Source organism: Photinus pyralis, unplaced genomic scaffold (assembly GCF_008802855.1).
Source record: "Photinus pyralis isolate 1611_PpyrPB1 unplaced genomic scaffold, Ppyr1.3 Ppyr1.4_LG6, whole genome shotgun sequence".
In the NCBI taxonomy this organism is placed as follows: Eukaryota; Metazoa; Arthropoda; class Insecta; order Coleoptera; family Lampyridae; genus Photinus; species Photinus pyralis.
The window spans coordinates 44383032-44397390 of record NW_022170663.1 but is presented as its reverse complement, the minus strand read 5'-3'; the positions used below and the strand labels follow the sequence as shown (position 1 = coordinate 44397390).

Sequence of the window (14359 nt, the reverse complement as noted above, 5' to 3'; positions counted from 1 at the left end):
AGGCCTGTAGAATCCATAATTTGAAACAGTTCCAAGATTGGGCTACTAGTTCAAAAGTTACAGCCCTTTGAATTTTCTTTCGAAATTGGTTTCTAGTTTATAACTTTTGATTGAGAAGTCTGATCGAAAAAGTACGAATTGTTTTGGATTCTACGCACCAAAATTAATGAGAAATAGTGTTTTCCCGGAAATTTTGGAGTAGTCGATTTTTGATAAAAAAAAGGAAGGTTAAGCATTCAAATGCTATGCGAAGTATTCGAATACTAAATATTTGTGAAAGTATTTGAGTTACAAATACAAATACTGCTTCCATAAAAGTATTTAATTACAAAGTATTTGAATAGGTACTTTAAAGGATTTGAATACTAAAAAGTATTTACAAAATCGAGTACTGCCCAGCTCTAGGTGTTGGGTAAGAAGATGAGGAGGATAATGGAGGGGGCAGTGAGGGAAGATCAATTTCAATTCCGATGTGGTTGGAAACCAGGATTGGAATATCTAGAACGACGAAGAACTCTGTGAAACACGAAAAACTGTTAGAAATTTTTGGGGCAAGGGTGTGGATTGGGGAGAGAGAAGATTGATCAGCAACTTGTACGCAACGCAGGAGAGGTATAGGACTGAAGGTGGGTGATAACATGACTGAATTGTTTGAAATGGGAAGATGAGTTAGGTATGGATGTTGTCTATCACTATAACTTTATTTAATATCTATATGGAGGATATGGTGAGGAAGTGCTGGGAAAGGAATAAGAGCAGGTGGCAGAAATGTAAGATCAGCTAGATTTCCTGATCATATATGCTGAAAACACACGGGCATTAAGTTTAATATTGAAACGACTGGAAGAAATGGAAAACACGTATATGGATTGAGAATTAACCGCAAAACGTCGTAGGGAATCAAAATTGGAGCGGAGGAAGTAATGGATGTCAGAGTAAGGGGAGAGAATGGACATTAAGTAAAAGAGAATTAGAAAGATTGGAACCATTCGAGATGTGGACTTGGAGGAGGCCAACATCACTATGCATCCCACTCAAATTGGCCGTGGAAAGTAATCGATACATAATCTCAACCATTTTAGACAATGAAAGGGTAGAAAGTGAGCTTAGAATTAAACTGGTACAAAGGATCATTAGATGATACTAAGGAATCCAATACCAAAGCGACAGTTTACTTAATCATCTGAATACGCTTGGGGGTCGTTTCCTTATTAACCGCCTCTAGGCTTGATTTAGTTATCCAAGGCGGCGCAGAACCCTCGTTTATTCCGTGCGTAACGAGAAGACCGGAATCGCATTTTGGAAGAGGTAGGTAATTGCGTTCGGTGCACCTCGAGGTGAACTTGAACTCGAAAATAATTATAACCTCGAGCGCGAAATTCCATCAATCTCCCGCTTGCATAACGAAATGGGTCGATGCTGTGGCCTAGATTTGACCTGACCTAGGCTATAACGAGAGAATCTCCACATTTGCGACTTTTTCACAAATGCGATTTGGACGAAATCCAAGACGTGCGAGATTTGCGTGCGGACCGACGGCATCGACGTCGTCTACAGCATCCGAGAAGAATTACCTACGATTAAATGCCGTATCCTAGTCCGGAGATCGATACGTAAAACTGTGCCAAGGAAAAGCGCAGAGTCCGTACTGACGTGACGACGCGGTATCAGGGATTTCATTCAGGTTGGTGTTTTGGCCAGTCGGCTGTTGTAGCTGATGTCGATAGTACACCGCGAGCGCGCTCTTCGTACTTTAAACGTCGTCGTAATGTAGCAAGGATCTTCAAGTACGTGGTGGGTTATCAAATGTGCGTGCGGTGATAATTTTTTCGATAATAAGTCAATTCATTTTGAGCTTCGGTGCGTCTAATGGATATTGTTCGAATTTTGGATATTCTATCATAAGAGGTAAGTCATTTGCAAAATTTTTATATAGGCGAAACGCCGAAATTAACATGGGGGTGCTAATTACTGAGTTTTTCACAGCTTAAGTTGGCGGCCAGTTGATCGATTTAAAACGAATTTTACCAAAGGCGCATTAGGAATCATCCCTTACTGTTTTGCCTTGAATTGAGCTGTAATTTGCATTTTTCATTTTTTTAATTTTGTTTGCTCTAAGCGGTTCATTAACAATTTAACACATCGTCAGCGTGAAAATATGCGCACCTTCGTTTTTCAAACATCGTGTTTACGTAAATTAAGTTTTACGTGTTGAAGTGGACTTGCTTTTGAAAAAAAAATGACCAGTATTACTCGAACCTTTGTCAGAGTAATTTATGGTATCGAATTTGACGTGTGGGTTTCACCAAATTTGTCTTTACAATAGGACGCGATAAGAACCCAATTATCTAACTGTACCTTAATGTACCAAAATAACAACAATTTGGTAGAAACACAAAATTTAATTTAACTAACCTCCCAACTAATGATTTATTTGAGAAGGAAAATTTTAATTTGAGGTCTTCTGTGTACTTACTTATCTTAATGAGAAAAATTAAAATAATTAGCCAATTATGCGCCCTTATATATGATTCACCCACCAACTTGAGGGAATCGCGAATTTTGCCATATTAATTGTTTGTGGGTCGTTCTGCGAAGTTGTAAAGAAACTTTTCCCTGTATGAGTTCTCGATAAACCATACAAAAGTTAGACAATTACGTAATAAAAAATCAATTATGATAATATGATAGGGTTAACATATTGACCGCGTAGAATTCCACTATTTTTTTATTGCTACTATATTTAATTTTTTTAAGCTCAACAATTTTTAACGCAACAAGATATTTTAATAAAAAAAAACAAAGAAGAAAATGTTAATATTGATCTAATTTAACAAAAGCATGTTTTTCCGGAACAAAAAGTAAAAGACCAACATATTGTTGTGTATGGGGGTGTTGTTTCTCTAGGTCGAAGATGAGAGCGGGCCACTTTATAGTGCTGTTAAAGTGGTAATTGTTTAATTCACTTAATTCTATTTGTTGTATTGAGTTTGTATGATAAATGGAGGATATTTAAAAAAATGTTGACATGAGTCAAAAGTTTTATCTGGTTAAGTGTTGATAAAAAGTGGTTATTGGACAAGAATTAAATTGGTTTTTCTGAGAAAGAATGTCACGCGCGAGATAAGCAATGCAAGTGTCTTTTAAGTTCGTAGGCTTAGAGAGTGTTTAAAATTTTGTGAAGAAGTTTTTACTCGTGGAATTTCGAGGAAAAGTCTTACTATCCAAGCAGTCACATAAAAATAAGTGTTTTTGTTTCTGAGCTGAATCGGTCAGATTCGTGTTTGACGTGTGTGATTCGCGGAACATCGCGTATTTTTTATCCTGACCAGTTTATTGGATTATTATTAACATAACTACTGTGAGTACTTTTTGAAATCTCTTAAATTGTTTTTAGATCGACGGTTTGCAAACGAGGTGTATTCTATTCAAAGGCCACTGTTAGTCTTAAATTTTTGTCTTACCCGATTTTCTTTTGTTTCATTTTCTTAATGATGTGCCTTAAAATAAAATCTTGTAATTTTTCATTATGTGTCAATTTGAAATCCAGATACTGTATTATTTTTCTGTCTCTAATTTCTTTTTATCCGAATGTTATTTTCGATTTTATTCAAAAAATTTGGGTAATGATTTCGTTGGAATTTACGGAATTTGTAGAATTATTGCCATACGAAATAAATTGTATACTTCGAGGCAAAAATGCAAGATTGATTCCCAAATGAAATACTAAGTGCTTAGTATATAACTGTTTTGTAATTTTTTCCTCTATCGAATGACATACAAATCCAATATGGCGTCCATAAGCAATAAGAAAGTTGATGTGATTTACTCGAAACTCACAAGTGATAAAAAATTTATTTTAGCACCATCAGAAAGTTGAGAAAAAATTACTAAGTGTTTGTTAATAGTTATTTGTACAACTAGAGAAGAAAGTGGGGGTTTTTCAACTCGAGTTGAATACATGAGCGTAGCGAGTGTGTTAATTGAAGGAGTGTTGAAAAATACTTTCTTCTCAAGCTTTACACATGTTTTTTTCTGAAACTACAATCAAAATTAAAAATTATCGTATGCATGCAATAATAAAGTTTGACACAGAGCAATCTAGATAGAGTATGTTTCAATTTTAAATGTCAAATTAACGCAGCAATTGTTTTTCACTTTCCTCGCTAGAGAGGAAAATCAAATTTTCTTCACCCTGTTTAGAAACGAAAGTAGTTGTTTCTTAGTTTCAGAAAAAAACTATTTTTTGATATTTTTGAAAATAAATAAACGCCGGCGCATTTTCGAAAATGACATTTTTCGGTTTCGTTATCTGTATCTACAGTTACAAGAAACTTAAGAGAAACTTAATCTATATAAAATTCTGCAATTCTTTGCCCATTTAAGCGATTTAGTAGAGGGGGGATACTAATGGCGTTCAAAAATGTAAGAACACCAGTAAGAATATTTGAGTATCCTAGCAAGTTTATAATTTTGCGGTGTCCGTCTGTCCGTTCTGCACGATATCTCGACAACGAATTGACCGATTACGATGAAATTTTTCGGGTACAGTCCTTATCAAATTTGTAGATCGGAGAATTGGCAATGTAGACCACGGTAGACCATTTCCCTATTTTCGTTAGTTATGAACCGAATTGCATAAAATTCAAAATGAGCATAGTTTTAGCCATATAATACGCAATTCCAAGCTATAGCCATACCCAGGAGTTCGTTTGCTATATTTGATTAATTTTTCATTATTATTTGGCTTTCGTTTAACATAACAATCTGCTGTCAAGGAGTTTACTTCCTTCTCAAATTTGTTTCGTGTCTCTTCCGGTTTTCATTTGTCTTAATCGATTGGGCGTGATCGTGATTTTTCTAAGGAAACACAATAGTTATTATTATATATTATTATTATAGTTTGATTGACTGAAACCAAACTTATCCTCTCTTTGTATATCGATCACGATATTTGTGGACAATTCATCGAGTAGTCGTACACATTTCCTTACACCAATTCAGACAGAGAGATAACGACAGATTTTGTGCGATGATTTTTAAACGCAATGGTTAGAACTAGCGTGTAAACGTATGTCATACGCCTGTTGAGCAGTCCGTTCTATTTTTATGTAATTATGTACACAACAAACAATACTTATTTACATAAAAGTCCGGAAAATGATACATTACTGGCGAGGAAATATTGAAGTGCGAGGCCCTTTGGGGCCGAGTACTTTAATTTCCGAGTCGGGTTTACTGACGAGTTTTTGTATTAAATTTTACCCGAAATCGTATTTTAATATAAAATTTCAATTTTTATATAAAACTTTTGATTAATGTCAGTCTGTCAGTGATGACAGGAGTCATTATATAGACATTTGGAAATGTCACAAATGTGGCCGGTAAAGAGACGGTGCGGCCGGTAAAGTAACAGGTGCGGCCCGAGGTGCGGCCAGTAAAGTGACAAGCGGCAGGAAACGTAGTAGGCATGAAAATGAAGGTTTCAGGACGATTTTGGGTAAAAGTTTATCATAAACGTCTGCCATTAATACATTTGACATTTCATATTGACAAACATTTGCCAATCTTTTTGAACATTACATAATGCTACCATGCGATTAGACAACGAAAAACGTCTGTCAATGTGCTAGATTATTATTTTTTCTCCAATATTATTTTTAAATTGATAGCACACGTTTATTAATAAACTTTTATTTGTAGTGTTGCCAAAGTGGAAACATTACATAAAATTAGAACGGACTACTCAACAGACGTATTATACGTTTACACACTAGTTCTAACTAAATCATCGCACAAAATCTGTCGTTATCTCTCGGTCTATTTTCAGAAAAATGTGTAGGTTGACAGGTTAGATCCATAAATGAGCAAAAAAGTGTCCAATCCAATATAGCTAGAAGGGCTTGAGATCTACTTAAGTGATAAAAAGCGTTGAATTATTATGAAAACTTTTAGAAAACAATTGAAAGCGTCATATGACTTTTTTTGTGCTCCTAACTTTTAAGGCTTAGGAGAACACTAGAAGCTACTCGGAGGCGATATAGAGAAGAATTTCAAAAAAATTCATCAGACCTCCAAAAGACTTCCAAAACTGAAACATACCATTGAATTCTAAAAAAATTCAATCAACTTCCAAAGAAATCCATTGAATTCCAGTGACTTCCAAAAAGAATTCCAACGAATTCCAGGGAGAATTTTAAGTCGATATTAATGAGATGTTAAAAAGAATCGATATTTTGTTTATGTACCTACATATTATGATTATTTATTTGCTTTTTATAACGTTTTAAGGGGGAAAAATTTACTTTCATGATTGTGAAGATCAGTGACGCGATAATTTAGTTAATTTTGACTCATGCTCATAGAACGTGTGGTTCCAGCATGTGAATACTGCTTCTATTACCTACTTCTTTCTCTCTTACACTTCTTCCCTCCATTCTTTTTGCCGCGATTTATTATAGAAATAAGTCGAATATATAATATATAATAAATATAATATATAATAAATAATAACATATAATAAGATAACGGAAACCCTCAGCGTACCAGAATGAAATCAATCGGTTCATGCAATAGCAGAGTGCGACATCAACGCATAATAATAATACTATATTATTTTGCAGAAAAATGTTTACAATATTATATTACAACAAAGAAAAGTTAAAAAAATTCTATAATCCAATCGAGCCCAAATTGTTAAATCAATAAAAAGTAAGCCACAATCTAAACGATAGCTTGTAAATAGACTTAGAATTCGAAATGAATTCCAAAAATTTGATGAATTCTATAAGAATTCCATGAATTGCAAGACGTTGTACACCAGAATTCCACAGAGGGTTGCCCCTCGGGTTTCCAAGACTTTCTGCGTTTGTTTAGAGACTCTCCCGTCACAGCCTTCGAGACCTATCGTGTCCGGAATAATTCTTTAGGTTTTCGCTGTGCTTTTGATAGCCTTTATAGAATTTTTATAGTTTGGAACGCCATAGAATGCCCTCGAAAGGTTTTTATCCGCATTTCTGAGGGAATTTCCTGAGCTTTGGCTGTATGCTCTGTACAAGACGATATTACAGTATCCGAGAGCATTTTAAGTAGTTTCCAAAGCCTTTTTCGTGCCATTTAGACCTTTACTAGAGTAATGTTGGCACTGTCCACGACTTTTTGAACGATGCCAAAGGTTCCTAGGCTTTTTCTGAGTTTCGCGAAGGGGAGTATCTTGTGTCAAAGAGAAGTTTTTAAGCTCTTTGCAAGGATGAATTTATTTGACCTGCCAGGAGTGAAGAAAATCACGTGGAAAGGATCAAATTTGAGTTACGCCAAGTGGTAAAATTCTCTGGGATTATTGTCAAATCTGAAAATCGACGGTTAAATCCGTTGTATAATAAAATAATTGCGGTGATTATATTTTTGTTATTACAACACGTGATTAAGATTCAAATTATGGGTACTCAAGGACAATGAGGATGTTTGCATTGATGCAAATGAGCGTGTGAACTTTCCGTGAGATTTTCCTGTTTTTTGGTAGGTAAAACTTGTTGCTACTCCATAACTCAAGTTCTATCGGTGATAGCATAGGTACCTGTTTAAGAACGTATACGCCTGTATGGAAATTTGCCAAATTGTTTTACATAACACCACCACCTGTAAGTTTAAAAAAAGGTTTTCTCGTGATCATGACTTTCTCTTCAATCTCAAGTGAAACTACACTAGATCCATAGTTCATAAACATTACAAAGTTTCAGTAAACAGTCTTGTCGATAACGTTATCTTGAACTAAATTCATTTATTAATTTCTCCAAGCAAAAAAACACTGCACGCCATGACTAATGTTCAATTAATTAATTTTAATAACACTCAGGCTGATTACACGCGTAGACATGGTAGGGGTTAAAAATGTGTCATTCACTTCGGCGGGCAATTCCGATGTTAAAAATAAAGAAAAAAAATTGTGCCGAAGCAAATTATACAATTAACCCACTTACACTAATTCTCTCGGTAAATCTATTGATTCAGTAATCAAATTAAATTTGATGAGCAAGTTACCTAATTACGTTTGCAATTTGGGAACGTGACTAGTCTTTATCTACAATTAGACTTACTTTTTATCGCACGTGCTTTCAAGTACATCTTATCACTTATCAGTTGAAGAATGTGTACGTTTCTTCGTTTTGCCGTTTCGAAGATATGATTCATTTGTGAGAAAAATGCAAAGCAACTTTTTGTAAGACAATGGTAGATTTATAAAAAAAACCCAAAAAGTAATGTACGGTACTCGTATCGCATGTTTGCGACTCTCGGCCTACGGCCTCAGCACATTGATTAGTGTTTAATAGTCAACCTTTGATAAGTTATATTGCCTAATAAATGATTTAGACGGTTGTCAATTCTTTTTTTAGTGATAAATTAGGCGTTCCTATTGACGCATTATGGTTTTCAATTTTTTTAGAGTTTCGCTATCATTTAATAATTAATTTATAGCTGCTTATGAAAGAGATTACATGTTATTGCTTAACTTAACATCGTCGCTTAATAATATTATCTTTATTTAATTATTTGTAAAGTAATGAAGCAAAAAATGTGGTAAAATAGATAATTGCGTGAGAACCCATTCTGGAGCTTGCTTTGATTCGATGTTTTTTAAATTTATGTTTGTATTTCGTAGTATGTTCTTCTGACCTTTACTCGTGTAGGGGAAGAAAAGGATAACCCAACCGTAGAGGATACTGCGTGTCGTAGGAGGCGGGTTTCCATTTCTACCGATTTTACCGATTGCAGCAATTCTGTGGATTTCTTAAGTATCTATAAAATTCACCCAGGGTGATTGATTTGTTATTTGTGCACAGTCGGCCACTTCAGAAGTGCGAAGAATTACAGCATTAAATTTTTGTGTGATATATAGCCATTCTAATGATGTTTTGTGGAGAAATTTCGTGTCACATAAACGCGTAAAATTGCGAATTAAAGTTTTTGGCGACCCTCATTTTCAAGTGATAATTTACTATTATTACGTTAAATACGAACAATAGTGGAAGTTTTAGCCCGCAAAGATTAAAGTTGTGTGATATTATTGCGAATAAGCACAATAACGCAAAATTAAACGCCCGAAAGTAAATTCTATCATCGTAATATTTCAAAACATGGACTTACACAAAAATTTAATGCTGTAATTCTTCGCACTTCTGAAGTGGCCGACTGTGCACAAATAACATTGTTATATGACATTGACATTTACTGTCTAATCACCTAGTTTTTCAGTCACCGTATTTGGACTTAAAAAATCAAAGGTACCATTCATTATACGAGACTTAGGAATTTGTATCAACTGAATTGGCCGTAGGTTTAACATTTATTTTTTGCTATTATTTCAGGGATGTAGATGAAGACGGACTTTGATTTTTTCTAAAATATATGTGAATATTTTGAAATTTAGAATTTCTCTATGTTTGCGATCAAGGGATTTGAAAGTAGACGTGCGACAATTTCAATTTTATTATAAAACCTTTGAAATTAATCTTTTTAGTACGAGCGAGCATTTCAGTCCTGGTTTTGTAACTACCCGTTACACCAAAAATGTTCTCATTTATAAATGAAAGTTGTGTTACCAAGGCTAACTTAACTATGGAGAAAACGGTACAAAGCTTCAAAAAATTTATGGAAGAATTTACGTGTTACAGAAAAGGGAACTTTATTTGCTTATTTTGTGATCAGTTTATCTCATGTTGTTCTCCTTTCGTGGATAAGAGTTGCTTATCGCTATGATGTTTTGTCGCAGGTGCGCGTTTAGCTAAAAGAATTGTGCGTATTTTAACAATATAATTAAGAAGTGCAATGAAAGAGAGGGCGGTTATTGCAATGCAATACGAGTTTTCAGCTCTGGCGTAAGGAGCCGGGGAAGCCATCTACAGACAATATTTTCACGCCAAAATCTTCGTGTATAATCTTGAATATTGTACTTTTGGATCCTTCAGCGTCTTTTGCAAGCACTGAGATTTGTATCCTTCCCGATCTTGGACTGTTCTGCGTCAAATCTCGAACCGATCGAACTACCTTAACATGTGGGCACCAAATGCTAATTGAGAATCAATTATTCCATCCTGGACTGACCCCGTGATAATGATAATAGGTCATTAGTTATTATGACGCAATTTTCTTATATTTTGGAATGATGGGATTCCTTATTTCGGTAAAACAATACACCATTCAAAGGTTCTCTTAGTCACCCCGCTGGAATAAAAATACACTTTAGAAAATGGGAACGAGGCAGATGAAATGGACAAAATGAAAATCAAAATACATTCATTCTTTGATCTATTATTTAAAATACGATGCTTTTTTTTATTAGTACGAAATGGGCAAAACTGAAAAAAATAATTCAATCAAAGCTACTATAAGATCCTCCGAACCTGAATAATACAAGGAACAACAATTTCAATAATATTCATCGGATATCTTCCTCTTCAAGTATATTTAACTTGAGTTTATATTTCTTTTCCATTATGCCGCTAGTAAAGAAAATGTAAATTCAAAATCAGAATTATATTCCTTCATAAATAGCGATATGGGAACGTGAGCATTTTAAATTTCCGACCCTCTTATTGAATAGATTGTAAGCTACCTTGTGGAAAATTTGCTTCCCTACATTACAATTCTGCGGATTATATCTTGCTTCATACTCGCAGCTAACTCCATATCGAGCAGCTACCATTTAAACGGCAATACCTTTATTACATGTTTTATGTTCAAAGCTACTTGCATAATAATGCGTACAGTTAGTATTGAAAACGTTTATTATTACACAAATTAACATGGGTCGTAAAAGGTGATGGAAATACCAAATCTGGTCTAAACGATGCAATGTCAATGTTCTTTTTACCATGTAAAATTATGTTTCATCAATTTTAAGTACCTCTCCTAGTCCTAATAAAGCCAATTTTATATGTCCTATTTGTTATGGCTATAAAAGTGAATGTTATGTCCGCACGCTTTATTTGATCTTGTTAGGATTTGGAATGCAGCTGCACTGGTAATTAACGAAGCACCACTATTTCAAAAATGAATTTTTAATTATGAATTATTGTGCCAAAAGTAGGTACGTTCCTTACCTTGCCTCATACCTGCTTTCTGTTGTTGAAATACTGTCTTTATGTATTAACTTTTTCTATGTTGAATTCCTGCCCCCCTCTCTGTGAAAGTCAAATTTTGAATCCTCTCGTGTTAATGCGTAGATCATATCATGTACTTGCCCTGACACTGCTTTTAGATCACTCGCAGCTCTGTACGATGAAAAAAAATAGATTTTTCATTCCCCTGAAAAAGAGGTGATTTTTTTCGAATGGGATATGTTAGTTTTGGATTCCAGAAGGCCTTCGTTACCTTTTTACATTAGCAGATGTTTCGCAATGAAGGTGAAAAGACGCTTTTTGCTTATGAAATTCGAAAGTTTCCTTGTACTTCGGTGAAAAAAGTTCGCCTTTAAAAATTAGCCTCCAAGAAAGTTCTCATCCACCTAGGTAACTTCTCCTCTGGAACATTCGCCCTAGGAGTTTTCGTCTCCGGAAGATTTGCCTCGGATATCTGCACCCATATAATCAGTTTGACTTCTTAGTAACAAAAGATCCTTAGCTTCATTTCCGAGATAAAAACTTTAGGGGTGAATACTGTGGATGCGTATCTTCCAGGAGCGAATTTTCATCAAATCAAATGATTCGACTACCTTTCTAAAGGTATAAATAAACTTGATTATTTAGCGGAGGATATTTGGTATATTTTCAAATGTTAGATTATTTTTACTTATCCTTATATCGTAACGGATGTTAAAAATATACTTCTTCTACTCCATCCACTAAATGACTAAACTATAATTATACGCGTATAGTTCAGTGGTTCATGGTAGCCTCCGCCCTTGTATTCCCAATCATACTGGAACAACCATGGCACAGGAAATAGAAAGCCGTCCTGGATTACGGAAGAGGCTGCGTGCGTTGGGGAACGAGGCAACGCCAAACCAAACACTGGCTCACACACAAGATCTAGTTACGTCTCACCAAAGGCAAAGATGATAATCACCGAGGAAGTAAACAATGCTGGCGACAGGAGTCATCGAGACGAGCACATCAGAATGAAGTTCACTTTTAAAAAAGACTGCAACCAAAGATGATAGCTTCAGTCTGCGACACATCCAGGAAACTCTCCGGGACCACAAAGGTGTTCTTGGTGATCAACTTCAAATCCGGCTACAGTCTTTTCAACTCCCCACGGCGCGCGGCGCCTCCTACCAGTTCAAGGTGATACCCTTGGAGCTAAAAAACGCCCCGGCCACCATCCAAACGTTAATGACAGAGGTCAGGAAGTTCACATTAGTGTACCTATAGCCGATATCGTTATTCCGACAATTGGGACGACCACATCCGCCACCTGCGTCTAACAATGGAGACACCAGTCTCGGGTATCTCTGGGAAATTCGGTGGAGAGAAGGAATCAGGAAATCAAGAAAGGCCTCCGAATTCACCTTCAGGGAAAGGACCCAAAAACGTGGGACACCGTGTTGCCGATCATCTTGTACACGAACACGCAGAAACGCTGCCACAGGATAGTTTGGGAAAATCCCTTACATTTTTAAAAACTCATAAAGACTTTATACAAGCACTCTCTAGATGATCAAGGGACGCCTCGTGAGACTCATGGAAAATCTAGAATCGTTTTTAAGTCTTGGAACGACTTGTATACACTCTTGGAAGTTTTTGGAAGTCTTTAAAAACTGTTGGTGGTGGCTGTTAAAGGCTTTTAGAGCCCTTTAAAATGTGTAAATTGCCTCTTTAAGATCCGTACATTCAGATTATTCAAAGCTCTTCTCTCAAAAAATCTTAAATGCATGTTAAAGGCTGTTAGAGCCACTAAAACGTCTTCAGAATATAATGTACCTACTTCCAATGTTAAAATGTAATTTGAATAACTGGTGTGAAGCAATAACCAACCAGCATGTATATGGTTTTGTATATTTCGTTTGAAGTTTGCAAATGAATGGATAAATATATTGCGATTTATATTAAATTTACACACATCATCCCTTAAATACCTAACTTTAATTGAAACTATACGCATAATGACTTTATTTCTTTGGAAATAGCTTTCAAACTTGATGCTCTATGAACGTATAGTAGGAACTCACAAATTCAAATTACGGGTAGTTAATAGACAAAATGGAAGATAGTCCAGGCTAAATAGCTCTAAAATAATTTATTTTCAAAAAAAATTAGTTACCGAGCGAAACCGGGTTTTTCAGGCAGGTGAAATGATTAGAAATTGGGAAAAAATAATTAAAACAGCTGAATTTGTCGGCTGGTGAAATCCCGGGGGTTGAAAGGGGTGAAAAGTGGTGTTTTGCAAATTGTGGCAAAACTATTAATTTCAATATGAATATATAATACATAATAATATAATATAATACTGTTTTTTTCGTTTTTTATTCTTATTTTTACGAAAAAAAAGTCGTAGGGGTTTGAAATATGGAGGAAACATAGCTTGTTTTAGGATAAAAAAGGAGATAATTTTTTGAGCCCGTAAAGTTGAACCTTTTCCAAGATCTCACGATTTCTAAAAAAAACCACCTCTTTTTCAAAGGGATGAAAAATCTATTTTTTTTCATTGTACAGAGGTGCGCGGGGTAGAAAAATTTTCGTAAAGACTTACATTTTAATAATCAAAAATAAAAAATATTATTCCAATAGAAAAATGTTAAGAAAAGCGGCAAAAACTGGGGGAACAGTTTTAAGGTATACCGTTTTTGACAAAATTAACGTATTTGATCTGCGCTAATAAAAAGTTTTTGAAATCTGTCTTCTCTCTCCTCTTTAATGTTGCTAAAATATTTTCTTTTGTTTCCTAGTGCCCAACTGCCTTTATTAAAACATCTTTTTTATTTCTTTTTCTGCATTTTTACCGCAATAAAAGCAATTCGAAGTAAAATCGAATTCTTTTGCTTCCTCAACAATTTGTTTTTGTTCACTAACTCTTCTTCATGCCTGTTTTACAGCTGATGGGATTAAGCTGGGCCTGTTGATCGTTAATTTACAGGAATTATGAATAAAATCCTCATAAAGTTTGTTCAGTCAGTGAACAAAAACAAATTGTTCAGGAATCAGGAAGCAAGATAATTCGATTTTATTTCGGATTGCTTTTATTGCGGTAAAAATCAGAAAAAAGAAATAATAAAGATGTTTTAACTAAAACAGTTGAACATAAGTTAACAAAAGAGAATATTTAAGCAAACATTAAAGAAAAGCAAGAAGACAGATTTCGAAAAAATCTTTATTAACATCCAACTGTTTTCCAGTTTTTGGCGATTTTCTCGAATTTTTGTTAC

General features: G+C 34.9%; 1 protein-coding gene across 2 annotated transcripts in view; it reads left to right on the top strand.

Annotated features, from left to right (window-relative positions):
* Window positions 1-1642: 1642 nt before the first annotated feature.
* LOC116173155 overlaps window positions 1643-14359 on the top strand; it is an 80196-nt gene continuing 67479 nt past the window's right edge. The window contains exon 1 of one of the 2 annotated variants that reach the window (XM_031490454.1): window positions 1643-1908. The gene's annotated coding sequence lies outside the window, so the exon portion shown is untranslated. The remainder of the gene's footprint in view (window positions 1909-14359) is intronic. The other variant, XM_031490455.1, reaches the window with a different exon arrangement.